This window comes from Salvelinus namaycush, chromosome 42 (genome assembly GCF_016432855.1).
Source record: "Salvelinus namaycush isolate Seneca chromosome 42, SaNama_1.0, whole genome shotgun sequence".
NCBI lineage: Eukaryota > Metazoa > Chordata > Actinopteri > Salmoniformes > Salmonidae > Salvelinus > Salvelinus namaycush.
The window spans coordinates 16,170,006-16,195,069 of NC_052348.1; the positions used below are offsets into that span (position 1 = coordinate 16,170,006).

The 25,064-nt window shown below is 44.2% G+C and overlaps 1 protein-coding gene across 2 annotated transcripts in view; it reads right to left on the minus strand.

The window, feature by feature from the left end:
- Positions 1-25,064, minus strand: part of gstcd (glutathione S-transferase, C-terminal domain containing) — a 62,396-nt gene that overhangs the window by 25,514 nt on the left and 11,818 nt on the right. The window lies entirely within an intron of this gene.

The window sequence follows — 25,064 nt, forward strand, 5'->3', positions numbered from 1 at the left end:
TGGAATGGTAATATCAACATCTTCATATCTGTACAATACCAGAAGTATTTGCTTAGTTTCTATGTTTGACTGGAAGATGAATCAACATTATCCAGTCACAGTACGGTCAATTCAGGTGGGACATATTTCCTGTTCTCATTCAAACATGTTTGAATTGCTACATTTCTTCTACCCTTTCTTTCTGTCTTTTCCTTTCAGGAAGGAAAAACTTTTATTACCCAGGAAGATGCTCTCTTTTCTTCATATGAACGCAGAAGTGCCAGAGAGCGTTCCTATTTCATGTGTTCCTGCTTTGAAGTGCACAACATTGTCACACTGTGTTTTACAGGCACAGAGCTATGATGATACAGTACATGCTGTAATCCAGCTACAAGGGCCACTCATCATCATCCCTCATCAACAACAGTTCCTACCGACCGAGTGCAAAACACAATTCAACAGGGTGAAACAAAACAAGCGACAGAGCCAAAATGGAGTGGAAACTTTTCTGCTACTGCAAAGAAACAGAGCCACTTTAGTGGTATGCAGCTCACAGCATGTACGTGATTAACGCAATACACTATCCCCGTGTTCCTCCTCATCCAACTCCTGTCTCTCGTTGGCGGCGGTGAGCCAAGCGTGGCGTGCGTCTGCGGTACCGTTTCTGGCCCATAAATCTTGAGTGATGATTGCTTCGTTTACCCCGGTGCCATGCTATGATACCCGCTGGAATATCAGAAACACATTAATGGTGGCCTTCCCTTCTCTCCCCAGATCACTGCCGCCTCCGCAAATTGATATACGGGCGACGCACACACACACAGAACGGGTGGCGGGCTGAGTGAGAGAGAAGCGTCGACAGTAGCGGCGGGGTACGCCTATATTCTCATCACGATAATACAAATAAGGAATTTCACAGCCCTTGCCCTCGCCATCGTTATTTACCTCGCACCGCTTCATATTAAACCGGCTCCCAGGAGTACAAGAGAATGGAAAAAGCAAAGAGAGGAGCACGTCACAAACCATGGGGTGGTATTGACCAGGTAGCAGCAGCAACTTTTCATTTAGATGAGTTATTCAGATCCACGTCTGTTCTCGGCTAAATAGCACGGCCTCCTGTGAGGCCTACTATTGAGCGCTTTTATGCCGTCGGATTGGAGGAGCGCTTCGGGGTCTTAATTGACAATTGCCTTGCGCGGTGGGATGGCGGCTGAAACAAAACGCGCCGAAAGCCGAATGATAAACCTGGGACGTGACGAGTGGTACAATGGAGAGAGATGAGATGAAGGCAGGGTGAGTGCGAGAGATACGCGAGGGGCCAAAGCCCAACAATAAGGCTGACATGAATGATAGTGTTTTATGAGAGGCCGAGTACAGAGTAGAGACAACAGAGACGTGGCTCTGGGGCCTGTTCAGGAGGATTCAACACTACAGAGTGTTCAGATAAAAATGCATTGTGTAGAAGAGACATGCCTCTCTGTCATGTAGAATCATGTTAACTCTACACAAGACATTTCTATCACCACTATTCGGGTACGGGCCTGTGGGATGGATGAGTGGGATGGTAGGAGAGGTCATTTCGTGGCTCACCAACAACCACTCCACTGTAAGCATGAAAGTGTTGATGAAGAGGGGGCAGCACTAGACGGAAGTAGAGAGGCTATTGTCCAGTACAGACAGAGAGCTGGACCTGGGTCTTTCATCCTTCTTTATCCTTCTCTCATCTGCAGCAGAGAGGAGTGACAGTGACCCACATGGCCCTGGCTGAATAGCCGTAATTGTGCAACCAGCAATTTCCATTCTGCAACACCTAGCAATTTCCACACAGCGAACCGTTCTCACACGAATAGAATGAGAATAGAAACCGGAAAACTATACAAGTAGGACAAATGTAGTATGAAATAGCAGTGAGTGTATACTAACGTAGTTATTACACTGTAGTTTGGCTGATGAAGTTGTGACTGTGTTTTTGCCTTATTTACAGCTGAATTAGCTAAGGGTCTGAGGAACCACCGCCAAGTCCAACTCCTCATTTAGAGAGATAAACACACAGGCTGATCTATTACACTGTTCTGTGGCTGGTTTCCTACACTGTCAGCACGTATCACCGAGATCATTCTCACACACACACACACACACACACACTTTATGCAGCCAGAGGAAATTACCTAACAACTCCTATAAGTTTACCCATTAATCTCCCCAATCATGTGTTAATTAAAAACCTTGAAGGACATATCCCTTTCAAATCCTCAGCTTGTAAGGAAGCACTAATCCTATCATTTATTTAATTAACTCTGAACTACAGGTACTCCAGTTAGGTTGCATGGTGCACCTGGTAGCCTGAAGTGATTGGCTAAGGACAGAGTGTCTGTCAATCTGCACTACTATGTCTATCAGTGCTGGAAAGATGTAATATCATATCAGCATGATGTCAAGTGCTATCACTCAGCAGCATGTACTCGGTGTTACACCAATGGCATGTCTCCCAGGAACTCTGTGTGTGTGTGTGTGTGTGTGTGTGTGTGTGTGTGTGTGTAAACTCTCTGTCATCATCAGCTCCAGTTCTAACCCCACAGGGGATTATGCTACTCTGTTACAGGGAGGGGAGACTTCCGATATGGAACACCACAAGATTCCCAGTGCCCCGGATGGAGATTACCACAACAGGGCAGGGTAAGGCAAGGCAGGGTAAGGTAAGGCAGGGTAAGGTAAGGCAGGGTAAGGTAAGGTAAGGTAAGGCAGGGTATGGTAAGGCAGGGTATGGCACAGGAAGATCTCCTGAGTTTGTTTTAGGAAGAGGACCGTTGGGAAGGTGTGAAGAGGGTCATTTCAATCCATCCCACCATCTCAGATTGCACTGAAATGGTTTCTGTTGTTAGAAACAGATAAGACAATTTGATTTATCTTTCAACAAAATAATGTTTCAGGAATGCTAATCTTATAAGTTTCTAACTACAGAAATGATTTCAGAACAATCTGAGATTGTGGTGTTGAAATCGTCTTTCTAGTGCTTTTTAAGGTGGAACGACTCAAGGGCAAAGCGCACACACCCTGGGAAGGGCGAAGCGCCAGCCCTATTTATAACTCTCCAGGACCTCAGGCGTTTTCCTGGTTACCTTCATCCCTTTGTTGACAGAGGTTTTTTGGGTATGCGTGAGCACACCTGAAACATTCTGGCTGGAGTTGGAGACTGCAGAGAGAGGGTGTATAATTAATTTTATAATGACGGTTGTAACAACATGGCTGCATCCCATTCCCATTCTGAGAATTTTAAATGGGAGTTTTTATTTAAGGTTTCCGGACCTAATAACCACTAAACAACGTCTGCTCGCACTAATTGCGGTTGCTTGGCTGCCTACTTAAGACTAACAAGTGCTAAAATAGCCTTACACACCTGTAGTTACAATGCTCTCTCCCTTGTGGTTGTGCTCCCAAAAAAAGCAAGCAATTCCTTATCAGTTAATTCATTCACTCTTTGTCTGATATAGCCTACAGTCTTCAGCCATTAATCCAATCAAGTACTGCTTCTAATAAAATAGAATAGAATATTCCTGGTGTTCTGGTTTAGTGTGATAACACATTGTTGTTTTCCTGTCCTTTTCCCAGCCTGCACCAGGTCATGATTAGTGCACATGCTGGACTGGACTGTAGAACACCCAGCCAAGACGTCTCCTTTCCCATGAAATGAGCCAAACCCCATCCCACACTCTCCTCCAACTCCCCCCTCTGAAATTAAAGCTAGACATTTCACTCGTTTCTTGTTTTGGCACACACTCAGGGCCAGGCTGTGCCTCTTACGTCTGCTCTGAAAAATGGGGCAGGATTTGGACACCCAGCTTGACTAAAAGCCTCACAAACTCGCTTTCAAAGTCCGGAAAGCTCATGAATAGGAATGTCTGTTTTAAAGGGTGGCCCCGGCACCGCATCTCATTAAACCCATCGATTGAGATGATAAATAATACTGGTATAAATCAGCTGTAATAGCAGGTGTGATCTGAGCTACCTGTTTTGTTGCAAAGGATTTACTCATAGCCTAGTCAGAGAAAAACATTGCATTGACACAAAATACGACACAATACTGATTACTGCTACTGCCTTGCAAGGAGAGCTCTGCTAATACTGTGGAAGTATAGGTTTGGTCAGCCAGTACATGTTATATGAATTTCCCATGTACTAACCCCCCTAGCAGACAATAGGAATGTATGCAGGCTTTATGTTGACTACAGATCCAAGCATGCTGCATAACTATGATGATTCATGCTGCTTAATCTGAATGAGGGCAACCAAAGGTAACGAATACCTGAGGGCTGCATCACGTCAGACTAGTAGCTCAAATAAGACAGGTTGGGTTGGGGTTGCCAGGTTGGGTACAGGTTATTAGGTTGAGGGAACCTCCAAAGTGAAAACATGTCTGGACTGTAAAATACTGTCGTTTCTGGATTCTGTCTATGCAAGGTGGTTTAGTAGAAGCCCTAATAATATGGTGGATCTTGAAAACAACGGTAGGTTACTCAACCATCTTCATTGTAATTCAGGAGGGATTGTGGAGTGAAAGGAGGACAATCTACATATTGATTTATGCACTCCCCCCACAGCTACATTCCTATTTGGTTTCAAATTCAGAGCCAATTTATAAACCAGCCGCAGCAACAACAGTGAAGTATATCATCAACAGCCTGCGACTGTCATCAGGCGAGGGCTCAAAACAAGCCAAAGCCGACACCTGTGTGACAGGTGGACCACATCCCACATTCTACCCTCGACTTCATCTCTATCATTATCATCCATCTTATGGACACAAGGACAGAAGAAAAGACAACGAAAGAAAAACAGACACTTCAGTGACTGCGAAACACAATCTTACGGTCGGAACAGACGTTCTCATTTAGACTCACCGAAGAGGCATGTGGCAGGTACGTGCTTTTGGGAAAGAAACAACTGCCTCCATTGTAAACAGAGTGACAGACAGGAGACAGATTATTAAACTAGCGTAAGTCAGTCGTAGTACAGGAGCTAGCCTATAGCATAGAGCCACTAGCATAAGTCAAAGTTGTAGTACAGGAGCTAGCCTATAGCATAGAGCCACTAGCATAAGTCAGTCGTAGTACAGGAGCTAGCCTATAGCATAGAGCCACTAGCATAAGTCAAAGTTGTAGTACAGGAGCTAGCCTATAGCTTAGAGCCACTAGCATAAGTCAAAGTTGAAGTACAGGAGCTAGCCTATAGCTTAGAGCCACTAGCATAAGTCAAAGTTGTAGTACAGGAGCTAGCCTATAGCATAGAGCCACTAGCATAAGTCAAAGTTGAAGTACAGGAGCTATCCTATAGCTTAGAGCCACTAGCATAAGTCAAAGTTAAAGTACAGGAGCTAGCCTATAGCATAGAGCCACTAGCATAAGTCAAAGTTGAAGTACGGGAGCTAGCCTATAGCTTAGAGCCACTAGCATAAGTCAAAGTTGTAGTACAGGAGCTAGCCTATAGCATAGAGCCACTAGCATAAGTCAAAGTTGTAGTACAGGAGCTAGCCTATAGCATAGAGCCACTAGCATAAGTCAAAGTTGTAGTACAGGAGCTAGCCTATAGCATAGAGCCACTAGCATAAGTCAAAGTTGAAGTACATGAGCTAGCCTATAGCATAGAGCCACTAGCATAAGTCAAAGTTGTAGTACAGGAGCTAGCCTATAGCATAGAGCCACTAGCATAAGTCAAAGTTGTAGTACAGGAGCTAGCCTATAGCCACTAACATAAGTCAAAGGCCTAGTACAGGAGCTAGCCTATAGCATAGAGCAATCTGTTGAGCAGAGTGTGTTGTGCAGCCAAAACAACAGTGGAGGAGATAAGGAGGACAAGGGCAGCCAACCAGAAGCCACCGTAGCCGCAACATACTACCCATAAACCCTTTCTCCTCTAGTGGAGCAAGATGGAGGTCATCCAACGGAGAGGAGCGCGGTCACAGTCAGTCACGTACGCTCGGAGGCAGTGGAGACGGATGTGTGTGCATGTGTGTGTGTGTGGCCACCCACAGAGACAGTGGCCACCCACAGAGATCCACCACTTTGTTTATTGTTGCTGCTGTATGAAATGCAGTCATTCCCCTGTCTTCCTCCCCATTGACTTGACCCCCTAGATGTCATTCTGCTCACATAGTGGGTTAGCTAGTACACCTGTTTGGTAAGTGTGATGGGATCTGATTGCAAGTTTCTTTCTGAAAGACGACCCCTGTTGTTTAACCTTACACTGAGTTCTGTCTGCTATGTGAGAGGACTAGCTGAGCAGTAACAGAGTTGCTGGTGGTGTTGGTGTTGTGTGTGTTTGAGAAAGAGAACTTTGCCATTTTGCCACAGATCTGTTCTTGGTGGTGATAATGACAACTGGGCAGGCAGCCAGAGAGGACAGCCAGAGTGAGGCCTAGGGGATTCTTAGCCTTGGATGGATGCCAGGGGGGGTCACCTTCCCCAGTCGGGTCCGGGGTAGGGCCACCCTGCTGGGGTTAGCTAGTCAGGCGAGCCTGGGGATTCACGGGGCCGGCCTCTGGGCTGACACACTGACAGGCGAGCAGGATCCCTGCTGGCTTTTTTTTCCTGGCACAGAGCCTTTATTTCTTCCTTTTCTGATGCCGCAGCGCTGTGACGGGCCTATGAGATGCAGCGGAACTCTGACGGGGCCCTATCAGATTGATCAGAACATAAACAGTGGGTAGCCTCGCTAGGGGGCCCTGTGTTTAGATCACAGGGATCTGGATGAGTGCTCCCACCACTACCGTCAGAGAGAGGAAGATGCTGGTTCAAAGACAAAACAGACTGGGCTGACATAAGTATGCATACATACATAATTTAAGTAGGCTAACAATGCATATAGGCTATATTATTCCTTCTACGTAGCCTATTCGTATTCATCAGCACTGATCACGTCAATGTAAAAACAGGAAGCATGGAGCACAACCATATATAATCGCATAAAAGCAGCATACATCCAAGCAAGCTTTAAATAAACTAAGCATGGGCTATATTCCTTTAATATATTATTTGCAAGCACGAGGCCTAATGATCAAGTCAGTGTTCGACAGGAAGCACACATTATATCCATGAGTAAAATTACATTTTAAAGTGTAAAGTTGTTCTATCAAGTAGGCCAAGTGATATTTCAGGGTTTAGAGAGAGGCCTTTAAAACATTGTCAGGCTCAATGCCCTACAACAGATTTTTCACACCACACAACCACTTAAGTCAAGGCTAACAAGCAAAAGAGAGTACTACGCCGACATTAACAGAGGCAGAAAAACTGAAAAGCTCACAGGGGTAGGCTTGGGCGGTATACCATATACCGGGGTATTTTGAAAAAGTCTAAGCTCTTTGAAGTTTTTCAATACATGTGAATATTTGTAACTACTTTTCAAGTTATTACCTGCAGTCAACTTGTGCAATACGTTAGGAGATAAAGCAGATTGTGTTCTTCAATTCACCCGTCACATTATTTTACATTATGAAGCTTACCGTAGTTCCCCAGAACAGTTGAGCCAGTCACGTGTTTGTTTGTAAATAGCACAACGGGAGAAAGCGATAGCATTCTATATCTATCGGCGAGTCTGTTGTGCGGCGCACATGATGTGATGAAGTTACACTTGTACACAATTCACTACTAAATGATATCTTATAATGGCTTTCTGCCAGAAGTCAGAGAGAGCTCTGGGTGAGTTCTGTACAGCTGCCATTTTTTCTCCTCCATTCTTCTCCCATCTGCTCAATGTACACATGCTGCTCTTCCTTCAGAAAAGCATGCATCACAACTTTGTTCATTTGCACAATCTATCTTGTTCACTTTCACTTGTAATTGTCCACACTCACCGAAAACGACATTCGGTAGTTACTAGCTATGCTTGTATAACTTTATGAGCTGGATTTGCCTGTCTTTGCAATTCGTTTGTTCGTTTTCACTTTTTTCCCCGCTCGTTAGCATTTATCTAACAGCGTCTATGTGATTTTGCAATTAATTTGTGACAGTTTTGTTAGCATTCTGGTAAAAGAGGCCTAATGGGCTTTCTTGCGTTTTTAGCGCCCCCTTGTGTGCTATGCCGATAATACAGTAAATCCCAGGATGAGAGAAAGACGGTAATATGATGTGAAAATCTGGATTCCGCCCAAGCCTACACAGGGGTAAAGTGGGGACTGCTTCATCCAAAATCGAGGATGAAGAATTCAACGAGCTGGGGTGAGGCCTTGCATTGATTTCCTGCCTGTTAGCGACACACGTGCGTAGCCATTAAGATGGAGTTTCGATCGCCTTGTAAAAAAGCCACATTCGCAAACACAGTGATGGAAATAACAGACTGCTCATAAAAGACGTACAGGAACAGCATGCATGTAATCCAACAGTTAAAACAAACCTCAGACTTGCTCCTAAAAGGCATTGGCCAATTGTGGCCTCAGTCCAGGAGAAATATCAGGGTGGATATGCAGTGTTTGTGAGAGACCGTTGCGAATTTGTCACACTAATTGCTGAGCGAAAACCCTGAGAAGGGTGGAGATAATCCATTTAAGAACGTTCGAGTCAAAAACTGAAATAGCCAAGCCAAGGCTTGTTTCGTTGTATATTCACAACTAGTAGCTCGACCAATGTCTTTGTGCAACAGGTGTGCTTGTCTTCCAAACACCGTGTTGCAGGCCCATGCTCAAATCTACAATGATACAAAATAAGTTACTTTACATCTATTAACATCCCAGAGCTGAAGCAAGCAAGAGCCTCCTTGAAAGATGCAGAGAAAAAAAATCTCACAATACAAAGCCTGCTGGAGGAAGTTTGATAATGACCTATGCTATCCAAGGAGCAGAAGCTTTTACGTAACAGTCACAATGATTCTGTGAATTGTGTGGAAAACAAGCTTGAGCACAACTATCGCTGACAGAATAGTCACTGCCTGCTAGATTTCTTTAGCCTACACGCTATGACAAAACATTCTCCATAAAACCCTGTTCCCACACCAGAGTAAAGTCAACCAAGTTTAGGTCTAATTATGTAATACAAACTTAAAATTACACCCAAATTATCTCCATTCATTGTAATTCAAGATCCCCCCATACATTTCGAAGCAGCCAGCCAGGCATATTTTCCTTGTTTGTTTAGCTTGGGTGGTGATGGCAGCAGAAGCCGCTTGGGCTTGCTGCCTCTAGAAATAATAACCGTCTCTGAGCAGAGACAGATAAAGACTTGTTAAAGAGAGTTGCACTGTTTTTAAAAGACACCTTCAACATCCCCGTTATATGACAAGTCCCTGACAGACGCCCAATGTTTCCTTTAATGGACGCCACAATATCTAGTTGGCAGCTACTGATTATTACCTTGGCCTTCCCACAAAACTCTTCCCTCTCTCTACTCCTCAGCCATTTGAGATTTGAAATGGCTTGCTTAGTGAATATTGATGTGTATTATTGATGTGTATATTGTATATTGATGTGTATGCAGGACTCACCTGAGAAAGAGGCCTTGGTCTCAGCATAACTGCATGTTGAAATAAAGGTTAAATAAATTGTGTTGGCACGGTAAAAAAGCTACCCACGGGAGCGAAGATTCTCACTTACTTACAACCATATGGTCGTCATTAGCAGAGTCTATGAACCAAGAAGACAAAAAGAAAAACTAACTCGGTCAATCTCGAGGGTGTGTTGACGGCAATCTACGCCGGCGAGGAAGTACGTTTTCACAGCACTCCTCTGGGAAAGTGTGATGTTTTAACCAGAATCACAGACATTCTGAAAGCACTACACTACGAGGGACACCATAATGGGTAGCGGTGATACAGTCCAGTAGATATTGTAGATGTGGAAATCTGACTACGGACAGTCACAAACCCACAGATCGTAGCGCAGCAATCAATAGTCGTGCAGAACTACGTTTTCACAGCATTCCTCTGGGAAAGTGAGATGTTTTAACAAGAATCACAGACATAAATTCCCAGAAACCCCTAGTCTGAGGGACACCATAATGGGTGTTGTGGTGATTCAGTACATACTGTAGATACATGCTGAAGATAGATACTGTAGCAATGGGAAGTCCACTATGGGAAGCCACAAACCCACAGACCTTAACTGCACCTGAGCTTCTGAGGCATGTGAAACTGCTTAACGCCAACCCATAAATAACAATGTAAGTATCAGCTATGATTTAGCTAACGGGTAAAGACCCTGTTAACTGTTGTACTGGTTTCGAGAACCACACATTTACACTCTTAAACATGGATGAGCACAGTCAGAGAAAAGATGATCATTCCTGCTCGGAAAAGCTAAAACTGTTGACAAGTTGTCATCGGAAACGTTTCCTTTGCACATATGCTTCAGTCAGTGAAACCTTTCAGTGTAGTAGGATGAGAAAGTGGTGACAAGAAAACAAAAGGTAAATGAAGTAAAAGACCAGGGGAAATAACTTCTCACCACGCATCGCTCAACAGCTTTGGAATGTCTGTCAAAACATACACGGTTTAGTTCAGCTTTAGCCAATGGCACCGTTAAAAAGAAACATTTTACAATCTACACAAGTGTAGGAAAACAAATCCTCTGTGTCCCTGACTGTGTAGGTGGCAAAACAATATTTTGGGAATCACAAATGTCTTGTTAAAACACAAGAAAATGTCAAAATCTGTGACATACAATTAAAATATGGAAAAAGTGATTCCACTTAAAACATTTATTGATATCGCTTCTTCATGAGCAAGATTACAAAAGACTAAAGGATAACAAGACTGGATTGAAGGGCGAGTTGAGAAATCGAAGATATGCTCTTGAGATGAGACGTCAAAATAATAAAATAAAACAATTATTTACACCATCCCATCTGTTCCAAACAACACTCTCACTAACAGCTAATCATCCAAAACTGAAATGAGCTGCTGGCTAAATCTGGAACAATGTATATTTTCTCAAGTTTACTGAGGCTGTTTTTGTTGTACATTGTCCCTGCTCAATTCAACTCTAGAAATAAACTCAATAGATAAAACTCATTAAATAAAACCCTTCATCCCATCAATGGCCACCCAAACCTGGGAAAGACGTCGTCATTACCCACAGATCCTGTCAGCTTTACTACAGTAACCCCCAGTGTGTTTTGTTTGGGGTACATTCATCCTTTAGCCATCTTTGGCTCTGTTCTTCATCGCCCTAGATGTCAGTCAATGAGTAAGTGGCACGATGCTGCAGTCTTCATAGAGACCATGTCATTGTCTTTTGGCCAGTAACCTTTGGGAAATTCCCGAAAACCCCAGGCAGCCGGTGGAGGCTGTGCTGAGCTAAGCTCTATCCCCAGGATCAGAGAAGGCTGGCTGGGCTCCAGACCCTGTCCTCCTCCCCTCCCTCCGCTGGCTGGATCTCAGACGGGAAAAGCCATGGCAGGGCTGCTAGATCCAGAGCCCCTCTGCTTGGAGAGATAAAGGGATTCTGCCACCGCGGTCATTAAACCACCCATCAGGAGGAGACATGGTTGCCCAAAGTCAAAGACAGACAAAGACGGAGTGAGCTTTAGGAAGAAAAAGTTGCTCAGGCCTGGCTCTCTCCATCTCTCCCCTCTGTCCCTGAAGTCTGTGTGAGGGGGTCACTCTGGCAGGCCTCTTCTATTCTACCTCCCGTCATGCTCTCTCCCTCTCTTTGCTCTCCCTCTCTCTGCCTGAATTCATTAGTCCTTTAGCACCCACATTTGATACCAGGGAATGAGCCACTTTGTCTGGATATCGACCGATTTCCTTATTAGGAACCTACATTTCCAAATGTCTCGGGGACATCTGAATATAATTTGTTTTTAAGGCAAGCCAGCCGGGGATAATGGCCGATTGGTCACAAATGCTACATGGTGCCCTTTCAATAATTATAGAAGGGGATTTGGATGAATCAGTATTCCATTACAATGTGTCGCCAGCATACAAAAGAGGAGAACTTTAAAAGGAAACGCCATTACTCAGTTTTCTTCTTGCACCTCCTCCAACCATAAATGAGTTGCCATCTTTCTCAACTGGTTTCTGTTGGAAACAAAATGGCTGCCAACATTAATTCTCAGTGCAACAGAAGGAAACCAGCCAACTTCCTGAAAAGGAAGTTCCTTAGTTAGAGAATGTTCTATCCAAACTGAAGCTGTGTAGCCAATCACCTTTCACGCCTGTTGCTGTTATGGAGACGAAGGCTCTAGTAGCTCCATGGAGAAGTGACATCTGTTTGTTTTCAGATCCACTGAGCCGCATGCAGATGTAGACCTGTTTCACACTCCTAGACCAAACCAACAGGTATCCATTTACACACACACACACACACCTTGTGACAACACACCCCTATCGGTGCCTCGTCGGGACAGCAGTGTGGAGGCGTGAAGGAAGACCAAACTCATCAAGGGGAAGTGAAGGTGTGGATATAACACACACACACACACCTCAGACATGAATGAGAACATCATCCACACACAGCCTATTGTTCTAGCCTCTTTACTGTGCCGAGTATGGGGGCGCCAGCAACCCCTCAACCGCAAAAACCCATCTAACCGCGTTTTTGAAACCGTAAAACACTGTCATAGAGCCTTTGCAATTTAGCACCACGTCTGTTTGACCCCAAGACATTCAACACACATCACCTGTTGCATTGTTCTTCTTGCCCTTCTGTTTGACCCCAAGACATTCAACACACATCACCTGTTGCATTGTTCTTCTTGCCCTTCTGTTTGACCCCAAGACATTCAACACACATCACCTGTTGCATTGTTCTTCTTGCCCTTCTGTTTGAACCCAAGACATTCAACACACATCACCTGTTGCATTGTTCTTCTTGCCCTTCTGTTTGAACCCAAGACATTCAACACACATCACCTGACATCACATTGTTTGAACCCAATACATTTTTTAAATGTAACCTTTATTTAACTAGGCAAGTCAGTTAAGAACAAATTCTTATTTACAGTGACGGCCTACTACGGCCAACCCCAGACAACGCTGGGACAATTGTGCGCCGCCCTATGGGACTCCCAATCACGGCCGGATGTGATGCAGCCTGGATTCGAACCAGGGACTGCAATGACGCCTCTTGCACTGAGATGCAGTGTCTTAGACCACTGCGCCACTCGGGAGCCCACACATCACCTGTTGCATTGTTCTTCTTGCCCGTCTATGCGATTCACAATAACAACGCTGTAAGTTTAACCCTGTTAAATAATGTGAGGAATGCTAGAGACGATACCAGTTTGTGGAGGGGTGAGAGATGAAGGGAGTGAGAGAAGTCACTCCGACACTGCTGACGCCAGTTAGGAGGGGAGAGCAAGCACAGCATCGAGACAAGGAGTAATAATACATAGTTGTTGGCGCAGTGTGTCAGAGCAACGTATGTGGGCTGCTAGAGAGGAGGGAAGGAGAGAGAGGAGAGAGGGGTAGAGAGAGAGTAGAGAGCAAGAGAGAGAGTGATAGGGAGAGAGCGAAGGGTAGAGAGAGAAGAGAGAGTACGATGGGGTAGAGAGAGAGTAGAGAGCAAGAGAGAGAGAGAGAGAGAGAGAGAGAGAGAGAGGGGTAGAGAGAGAGGGGGGTTGAGAGAGGAGAGAGAGGGGGGTTAGAGAGAGGAGAGAGAGCGAGGGGTAGAGAGAGAGAGAGAGAAGGGTAGAGAGAGGTGGGTAGAGAGAGGAGAGAGAGCGAGGGGTAGAGAGAGAGAGAGAGAGAGAGAGGGGTAGAGAGAGGAGAGAGAGCGAGGGGTAGAGAGAGAGAGAGAGAGAGAGGGGTAGAGAGAGGGGGGTTGAGAGAGGAGAGAGAGCGAGGGGTAGAGAGAGGGAGAGAAGGGTAGAGAGAGAGGAGAGAGGGATAGGGAGAGAGGGGTGGGTAGAGAGAGGAGAGAGAGCGAGGGGTAGAGAGAGAGGGGGGTTGAGAGAGGAGAGAGAGCGAGGGGTAGAGAGAGAGAGAGAGAAGGGTAGAGAGAGAGGAGAGAGGGATAGGGAGAGAGGGGTGGGTAGAGAGAGATTGACAAGAGGAGACAGAAAACATGCTCCCCTCGCTCTTTTTCACTCTCTCGCTTTCACACACATACACACACTTTCTTGCTGCAGTGTGCCACACTGTGAACCTGCTGAACTCACACAAACCCCTCCTGCTGGTCTGTGACATAAATAATGTAAGTAACATAAATAAGGTAAACTGTTGCTACAGTTACCAAGGGATAAGAGTCTTAAACAACGGCATTTCTTGAGTGAATCAGCTTTACCTCAAACAGGCGGCTCCAGTAGTACTCTTTTGTGTGGCATTAGGCCTCCACCAGACACGAGGCCTACTCAAGCTTGCATTGGGATTCCACTAGAGATGGAATCCTGACAACTGCCTGGCTTGAGTTGGGCCTTGGAGAAATGTCCACAGACTGCTGGCATTTACTTCCATACCTATCTCATTTTTATGTCTCTGTGTCCAGTTTGAAGGAAGTTGAAGCTAGCTGTGCCGGTAAACTTCCAGTCATTTTGCTAACGCAAGTTACCAATGCCTTGCAAAACTTCCTTCAAACTGCACGCAGACATAACAATTGTATCTAAGTTCATCGAAGTCTGGGTAAGCAAAAAAGGGCTTAATTTCCCAAATCTCACACTATCCCTTTAAAGCTACAGCACCAGTCGAAAGTTTGGACACACCTACTCATTCAAGGGTTTTCCTTTATTTTTTTTACTATTTTCTACATTGTAGAATAATAGTGACAACATCAAAACTATGAAATAACACATATGGAATCATGTAGTAACCAAAAAAAGTGTTGAACAAATCAAAATATATTTTAGATTATTCAAAGTGGCCATCTTTTTCCTTGATGACAGCTTTGCACATTTGAAATTCTCTCAACCAGCTTCATGGGGAATGCTTTTCCAAGCGTGTTGAAGGAGTTCCCACATATGCTGAGCACACGTTTTTCCTTCACTCTGCGGTCCAACTCATCCCAAACCATCTCAATTGGGTTGAGGTTGGGTGATTGTGGAGGCCAGGTCATCTGATGTAGCACTCCATCACTCTTTTTCTTGGTCAAATAGCCCTTACAGAGCCTGGAGGTGTGTTGGGTCATTGTCCTGTTGAAAAACAAATGATAGTCCCACTAAGCGCAAACCAGATGGGATGGCGTATCGCTGCAGAATGCTGTGGCAGCCATGCTGATTAAGTGTGCCTTAAATTCTAAATAAATCACTGACAGTGTTACCAACAAAGCACCCCCACACCTCCTCCTCCATGCTTCACGGTGGGAACCACACATGCGGAGATCCTCCGTTCTCGTACTCTGAGTCTCAAAGATGCAGCGGTTGGAACCAAAAACTAAAATTTGGACTCATCAGACCAAAAGGACAGATTTCCACCGGTCTAATGTCCATCGCTTGTGTCTCTTGGCCCAAGCAAGTCTCTTCTTCTCATTGGTGTCCTTTAGCAGTGGTTTCTTTGCTGCAATTTGACCATGAAGGCCAGATTCATGCAGTCTCCTCTGAACAGTTGATGTTGAGATGTGTCTCGTACTTGAACTCTGTGGAGCATTTATTTGGGCTGCAATCTGAGGTGCCATTAACTCTAATGAACGTGTCCTCTGCAGCAGAGGTAACTCTGGGTCTTCCTTTCCTGTGGCGGTTTTAAATGACAGCCAGTTTCATCATAGCGCTTGATGGCTTTTGCGACTGCACTTGAAGAAACTTTGACATTTTTCATATTGACTGACCTTCATGTCTTAAAGTAATGGACTGTCATTTACCTTCGCTTATTTTAGCGGTTCTTGCCATAATATGGACTTGGTCTTTTACCAAATAGGGCTATCTTCTGTATACCATCCCTACCTTGTCACAACACAACTGATTGGCTCAATTAAGAAGGAAAGAAATTCCACAAATTAACTTTTAACAAGGCACACCTGTTAATTGAAATGCATTCCAGGTGACTACCTCATGAAGCTGGTTGAGAGAATGCCAAGAGTGTGCAAAGCTGTCAAGGCAAAGGGTGGCTACTTTGAAGAATCTCAAATATGCCTTATATTTTGATTAGTTTAACACTTTTTTGGTTACTACATGATTCCACGTGTTATTTCATAGTTTTGATGTCGTCACTATTATTCTACAAAGTAGAAAATAGTCATAATAAAGAAAAACCCTTGAATGAGTAGGTGTGTCCAAACTTTTGACTGGTACTGTATGTGCTGGATGTAAACCACAGCTTGATGCTTTTATTGTCTGGTGGCTATAAGATGCAGAATGAGTTCAGACAGTGTCAATGATATTCATGACATATAATCAAGGAAGTAGAGACAGCAGGAAAAAGTACTTTTGTAAAGTCTAAATAAATGCAGATTTTCAGAATGAGACACTTTGGTTGGTATGTGTTTTTCAAGACGACACTGCTTCGCAAATAGATTTGCAGGGAACTCGACTGTTTCGCACAAATTGTTTATTTTGATCGTAGTCTAGAGGATAATCAGGAGCTCATCATCTCACTTCTCCAGACACAGTGGGCCTCGATTGGCGCGACACGTAGGCGGACCGAAATTGGATCCTTGAAAGTGTGAATGTGAGCAACGAAATGATTTACTTTTCACTGAAAACATATAATGTTGTCACAGACCGGCACAATCTGAAAGTATTTTTTTCCATTAGTCCACTGTTGATACAGTCCCAAAATGTTTTACATGTCAGCAGTTTTCAAGGTTTTGGAGTTTCAAGAAGCAAAGTGTCACCGGCCACATCCTCATGATGATGCAAAATGCATGATTCATTTGACATAAATACCAAAAGATAGTGTATTTCCCCTTTAAATAAGAGAACTTTATCGATTGTCTGTTTCACATACTACTACTGTACAATGCTATTGATGTTATCATGGAAATTTGTACAATGAGCACAAATTATACAAACATACTCAAAGCCTCTCTTATGTTCATTAGAATCCTCTGTTGGGTGAAGAATCGTCTGCTTTGAAACCACAACAGACAGACGGAACGAATGAAAGAGATGAGGAAGCGGTCTCTTTTGGGTTAATGCCTCTGAGTCACTCACTCAGAGTCGCAGCGGGTGTCCAGACAACCTTGGAGAATTCTTAATCAAGCAAATAAATGGTTATGTGAGCTAGGAATTATGGGTAGAGAGAGCCGGAGTGTGACCACAACAGAGAAGACCTATAGTTATGGAGCTGAGCCACCATGCATTATATAAATAAGTTGAGTCACTGTGGTGGCACCACTGGTACCCCCATTAAAATAAGAGGTTGATTGTCATGATGAGAACAAGTGACAGGTCTTAAAAAGGGGGAGAAAGAGGTCTTGGCATGAGGAAAAGGGCAGCACCCTTCTGTGTGACCTTCTGTAATGAGCAGAATGACAGCATTTATTCACACGTTCTGACACACAATTATAATTATCCCTGTAGAATCTGTGAGGGACATCGTTTTCTTTTAAAATGAAGTGATCTGCATTGCATTACTTGTAGGCTCTGCATTAAAAAAAGAGAGTTGTGTTTGTCCACCATTAACAGAGACGCTTGATTGTCATGGTCAGAACAAGTGACAGGTCTGAAGAGGGGAGAGAGAGAGGTCTTGGCATAAGGGGAGAGAGAGGTCTTGGCATAAGGGGAGAGAGAGGTCTTGGCATACGGGGAGAGAGAGGTCTTGGCATACGGGGAGAGAGAGGTCTTGGCATACGGGGAGAGAGAGGTCTTGGCATACGGGGAGAGAGAGGTCTTGGCATACGGGGAGAGAGAGATATTGGCATACGGGGAGAGAGAGATATTGGCATACGGGGAGAGAGAGGTCTTGGCATAAGGGGAGAGAGAGGTCTTGGCATAAGGGGAGAGAGAGGTCTTGGCATAAGGGGAGAGAGAGGTCTTGGCATAAGGGGAGAGAGAGGTCTTGGCATAAGGGGAGAGAGAGGTCTTGGCATAAGGGGAGAGAGAGGTCTTGGCATACGAGGAGAGAGAGGAGAGAGGTCTTGGCATAAGGGGAGAGAGAGGAGAGAGGTCTTGGCATAAGGGGAGAGAGAGGAGAGAGGTCTTGGCATAAGGGGAGAGAGAGGAGAGAGGTCTTGGCATAAGGGGAGAGAGAATAGAGAGGTCTTGGCATAAGGGGAGAGAGAATAGAGAGGTCTTGGCATAAGGGGAGAGAGAAAATAGAGAGGTCTTGGCATAAGGGGAGAGAGAAGAGAGAGAGGTCTTGGCATAATGGGAGAGAGAAGAGAGAGAGGTCTTGGCATAAGGGGAGAGAGAAGAGAGAGAGGTCTTGGCATAAGGGGAGAGAGAAGAGAGAGGTCTTGGCATAATGGGAGAGGAGAGAGAGGTCTTGGCATAAGGGGAGAGAGAAGAGAGAGGTCTTGGCATAAGGGGAGAGAGAATAGAGAGGTCTTGGCATAAGGGGAGAGAGAAGAGAGAGAGGTCTTGGCATAATGGGAGAGGAGAGAGAGGTCTTGGCATAAGGGGAGAGAGAGGACTTGGTATGAGGAGAGAGGACTTGGTATAAGGAGAGGGCAGCACCTTTCTGTGTGACCTAATGAGCAGAATAACAGCATTTATTCACACATTCTGACACACACTTATAATTATCTTCATGGAGTCTATGAGAGACATACTGTAGTTTTCTTTCAAATGAAAGTGATCTACAACTAAATTGCTTCTGGCATAAGGCTTATGATGCTCCAGCTTACAGATGCCACTTCTAAATCACAACAAAAAGGACTGAGGCATAACCTGTAACCACTTTAGGGTGCTGACTATTTAGTGAAATAGTTTTCTTTCAACATTTCTCTCTTACAAATGCCGTTTCTATGATCACTTTAAAGACATTAGGCAAAACCACTCTTATTGCTTGTTTCAGCTGGCTTACTTTCTAGGGGAGAGTGTCTCCGTATACCCCAAAGCTCACATTCTCAACATGCGACAATTGGAAGTAATTAGTTAATCATGAGTCTAGACTAGTGAGAACAGAGTAACCTAAACCCTCTGAAAGCTTAGGGGAGCTCCAGGCAGTTTCCCCCTCCATCGCTGCGAAGAACAAGTGCTTATTGAGCAAAACAAAACTGGGAATCGGAAAGAGGATGAATATTCATGATATGACATTCGCGGGGAGCAGACGATTATTCCAAACGCACACAACCCGTGGTGCTGCATTCAAGTTTAGCCGTCGACTCAAACCTCAAACGGTTTCAACAAACAGTGAAATTCGGTTGAAATACCCCTGAAATCCACCTCAAGGGAACCGGTTGTGTTTGAACTGCAATCAGAAATAAAATGCCAATTATCCGCCTAATTGGGCGGAACAACCCTTGAAGCCTCTTGTTGCTAGGTCTAGTTGTATTGGGATCTTTAAATAGCCCATTTAAAGGCTTATCATCAGTTTAATTCATTGAATATGGGTAAGAAAATTGACCTTTTCCCATTTTCCCCTGAAACCTGGATTGGCAGTAGACGCCTGGGGACGAGCACCTTTCGACAAGTATCTGCCACGTAGGCAGACAGTTCCTCCTCTACCTCCCTCTCTCCCTGTTCCCTTGTCACTCACATCCCTGAAAGAACCACCACAACCCATCCACCGCACACCCAAAGACAGACAGAAATATAAATGAGCGCACACCACACACACACACACACACCGATGCACACACAAACTCAACACACTCACACAAGGGTAGATAGAATAATATACATGCGTGCAGGCCTACACACCTTCTGACAGGGGAGTCATTCTACGTTCCCAACAACACGTCTCCCAGTGAGACAGACTTCACCCCAGGGCCCTCAGACGGACAGCTCTCTGACAAGTGATGATCAGACAGACTCCTCTACTCTCAGGCTGGCTGAGCCTTAGACCAACTGTATAACAGCATAATGTACAGAAGAGTGTGTGTGTGTGTGTGTGTGTGTGTGTGTGTGTGTGTGTGTGTGTGTGACTACTCATCGCAAAGATTGGCTGAGAATTGTACATTTCTATCTTAATGTGCATTGGGCAAGTTTTAATGGTGGTGGAAAATGTCTGTGAAAACAAGTGATAATGCAGTCTATCCAGAAGGGATATAATCTACACACAGTCTGTTGGTGATTGCTGCTAACATCTCCGTCAAACTGACAGCATCTCAGCCCATTCTAAATATGGACTTTTCAAAGAGACGTATTCATTCTATATCAACTGTCAGACAGTCTTCCTTCAGAGAATTCCCATATGTGACTACCTAGACAGCACTAACTCCTACCGGTTTATGCTGTATAGGTTTTATGATCAAAACAGAGATGAATATGATATTGATATTGCCTTGGAATATCCATAACAAGCATCCAACCGCAGCAGCAATCAAGAGTTCATTTCTGTCCGGTCTATACCAATACATTGCCTTTGATGTGTCTTCCTGCAACACACATAACAGGAGGTCCTAATAGCCATACCGTATGACTAGCTTGGTAGCTCATATCATAAGTGTATCAGGTGCGCATCCCAGATGTGAAAATACTCATCGGGTCCTTCACATATTCTCTCAGCATGTATTGGACTAGATGTGAAAGCGTGGGGTAAGACAAGTCTACTGTTCTGGAGCTCAAATGACAAAACAGAGGATGTTTTTCTTTGCGTGGGTGGAAGGAAACTTTGCTGAGATGAAACATTTTGGTGGAAAATTGAGTCAAATACTATCCCATCCCAGGTCCAGCTGTTAGAGTCTTGGGACTGTTTATATATAACCGATGGGCTAAGAACTGTAGCGATCAGCTCAAGAGTGGTACTGTTAGGGTCAATCCACATTGGAGTCCATTTTGGGTAGTGTGTAGAGGTAGACCGATTATGATTTTTCAACGCTGATACCGATTATTGGAGGACCAAAAAAAGCCGATACCGAATAAAATCGGCCGATTTATGTATATAAACTCAGCAAAAAAAGAAACGTCCCTTCTTCAGGAACCGGTCTTTCAAAGATAATTCGTAGAAATCCAAATAACTTCAAAGATATTCAATGTAAAGGGTTTAAACACCGTTTCCCATGCTTGTTCAATGACCCATAAACAATTACTGAACATGCACCTGTGGAACAGTCATTAAGACACTAACAGCTTACAGACAGTAGGCAATTAAGGTCACAGTTAGGAAAACTTAGAACACTAAAGAGGCCTTTCTACTGACTCTGAAAAACACCAAAAGAAAGATGCCCAGGGTCCCTGCTCATCTGCGTGAATGTGCCTTAGGTATGCTGCAAGGAGGCATGAGGACTGCAGATGTGGCCAGGGCAATAAATTGCAATTTCCGTACTGTGTGACGCCTAAGACAGCGCTACAGGGAGACAGGACGGACAGCTGATCGTCCTCACAGTGGCAGACCACGTGTAACAACACCTGCACAGGATCGGTACATCCGAAATTCACACCTGCGGGACAGGTACAGGATGGCAACAACAACTGCCCGAGTTACACCAGGATCGCACAATCCCTCCATCGGTGCTCAGACTGTCCGCAATAGGCTGAGAAAGGCTGGACTGAGGGCTTGTATGCCTGTTGTAAGGCAGGTCCTCACCAGACAACACCGGCAACAACGTCGCTGGACCAGACAGGACTGGAAAAAAGTGCTATTCACTGACGAGTCACCAGGGCTGATGGTCGGATTTGCGCTTATTGTCGAAGAAATGAGCGTTACTCATGAAGGGTAGGTGAAGGGTCCGTCATGGTCTGGGGCGGTGGGTCACAGCATCATTGGACTGAGCTTGTTGTCATTGCAGGCAATCTCAACACTGTGCGTTACAGGGAAGACATCCTTCTCCCTCATGTGGTACCCTTCCTGCAGGCTCATCCTGACATGACCTCCAGCATGACAATGCCACCAGCCATACTGCTCGTTCTGTGCGTGATTTCCTGCAAGACATGAACGTCAGTGTTCTGTCATGGCCAGCGAAGAGTCCGGATCTCAATCCCATTGAGCACGTCTGGGACCTGTTGGATCGGAGGGTGAGGGCTAGGGCCATTCCCCCCAGAAAGGTCCGGAAACTTGCAGGTGCCTTGGTGGAAGAGTGTGGTAACATCTCACAGCAAGAACTGGCAAATCTGGTGCAGTCCATGAGAAGGAGATGCACTGCAGTACTTAATGCAGCTGGTGGCCACACCAGATACTGACAGTTACTTTTGATTTTGACCCTCCCCCTTTATTCACGGACACATTATTCGATTTATGTTAGTCACATGTCTGTGGAACTTGTTCAGTTTATGTCTCAGTTGTTGAATCTTATGTTCATACAAATATTTACACGTTAAGTTTGCTGAAAATATATGCAGTTGACAGTGAGAGGACGTTCTTTTTTTGCTGAGTTTATTTGTAATAATGACAATTGCAACAATACTGAATGAACAATGAACACTTATTTTAACTTAATATAATACATAAATAATTCAATTTAGTCTCAAATAGATAATGAAACATGTTCAATTTGGTTTAAATAATGCAAAAACACAGTGTTGGAAAAGAAAGTAAAAGTGCAATATGTGCCATGTAAGAAAGCTAACGTTTAAGTTCCTTGCTCAGAACATGAGAACATATGAAAGCTGGTGGTTCCATTTAACATGAGTCTTCAATATTCCCAGTTAAGAAGTTTTAGGTTGTAGTTATTATAGGAATTATGACGTGTCAACTATTTCTCTCTATGCCATTTGTATTTCATATACCTTTGACTATTGGATGTTCTTATAGGCACTTTAGTATTGCCAGCCTAATCTCGGGAGTTGATAGGCTTGAAGTCATAAACAGCGCTGTGCTTCAAGCATTGCTAAGAACTGCTCGCAAATGCAGTAAAGTGCTGTTTGAATGAACGCTTACGAGCCTGCTGCTGCCTACCACCGCTCAGTCAGACTGCTCTATCAAATCATAGACTTAATTATAATAAACACACAGAATACGAGCCTTTGGTCATCAATATGGTCAAATCCGGAAACTATCATTTCAAAAACAAAACTTTTATTCTTTCAGTGAAATATGGAACCGATCCGCATTTTATCGAATGGGTGGCAACCCTAAGTCACAACCTTCAACATCATGTCATAATTATGTAAAATTCTGGCAAATTAATTACGGTCTTTGTTAGGAAGAAATGGTCTTCACACAGTTCGCAATGAGACAGCCGCCCCAAACTGCTGCATATACCCTGACTCTGCTTGCACTGAACGCAAGAGAATTGACACAATTGCCCTAGTTAATATTGCCTGCTAATATGCAGATTTAAAAAATATATACTTCTGTGTATTGAAAGAAGGCATTGATGTTCATGGCTAGGTACATTTGTGCAACGATTGTGCTTTTTTCATCACCCATTAGGCAGAATTGAAGTGGGCTGTGATTCGATGGCAAATTAACAGGCAGCGCTTTGATTATATGCAACGCAGGACAACGCAAGACAAGATAGTGTCTCTATGTAGCCTCGCTACTTTTATAGCCTCGCTACTGTATATAGCCTGTCTTTTTACTGTTGTTTTATTTCTTTACTTACCTATTGTTCACCTAACACCTTTTTTGCACTATTGGTTAGAGCCTGTAAGTAAGCATTTCACTGTAAGGTGAAATGTATTTGGCGCACGTGACAAATAAACTTTGATTTGATTTAGTTAACCTAGTAATATCATCAACCATGTGTAGTTAACTAGTGATTGTGAAGATTGATTGTTTATGAGATAAGTTTAATGCTAGCTAGCACCTTACCGTGGCTCCTTGCAGCCACCAGGTCCTTTTGATACTGCACTCACGTAACAGGTGGTCAGCCTGCCACGCAGTCTCCTCGTGGATTGCAATGTAATCGGCATCAAAAAAGGACGATTACCGATTGTTATGAAAACTTGAAATCGGCCAAGCCGATTAATCGGTCGACCTCTAGTAGTGTCACCTCATTTTAACATTCTGTCATAAAGAGCACATGTTAAACTTCATACAAAAACATGTTCTCTCATTTCAAGAGGTTCAATTAAATAAAGTGGTTATATTTGGTGCCTATTAGGTTCCAAATCAAGTAACAGGGAATAGTTGTATTTAAAAAGGAATAGTTTCACCATATTCAAATAAAGTAACAGGGAATAGTTGTATTTAAAAAAAGGACATTTTTTGCACCTCCTGAGTGACGCAGCGGTCTAAGGCACTGCATTGCAGTGCTTGCGGCGTCACTACAGACCCGAGTTCAATGTGTCACAAACGGCTATGACCGGGAGTCACATAGGGCGGCGCACAATTGGCCCAGCGTCGTTTGGCCAGGGGGGCTTTAATTGGCTCAGCGCGCTCTAGGGACTCATTGTGGCAGGCCGGGCGGCTTTTTATTTCACCTTTATTTAACCACATAGGCTAGTTGAGAACAAGTTCTCATTTACAACTGCGACCTGGCCCAGATAAAGCAAAGCAGTGCGACACATACAACAACAAAGAGTTACACATGGAATAAACAAACATACAGTCAATAACACAATAGAAAAAGTCTATATACAGTGTGTGCAAATAAGGTAAGATAAGGGAGGTAAGGCAATAAATAGGCCATAGTGGCAAAATAATTACAATATGGCAATTAAACACTGGAGTGATTTATGTGCAGAAGATGAATGTGCAAGTAGAGATACTGGTGTGAAAGAGCATATTTTTTTATTATTATTATAATAGATAACAGTATGGGGATGAGGTAGTTGGATGGGCTATTTACAGGTGCAGTGATCTGCGAGCTGCTCTGACAGCTGGTGCTTAAAGTTAGAGGGGGAGATATGAGTCTCCAGCTTCAGTGAACATGAACCAAACAAGGCAACAGTAAACATGTCATCCCCAACGAATGATGCAGCTGTGGGGGACAATAATAATCTTCAGAAATGACTGTCAAAGCAACAAAATAACTAGAGCTTTACAGTAATGGTGAAAACTTGGGAGACATTTTGTGGTTAAGTGGGTTCAAATCTTCCTTCAAGTCACAGTGTGCGCACTGTTGTCAAAGCAACCGCACCACATTTAACATCGGTACTTCACCTCCACCAAGCCAAAACCCCCGCCCTGACAACACCTTGGCCTCCACCAACACCTTCACTACAGCCTACACCCCCGCCCTGACAACACCTTCACTACAGCCTACACCCCCGCCCGACAACACCTTGGCCTCCACCAACACCTTC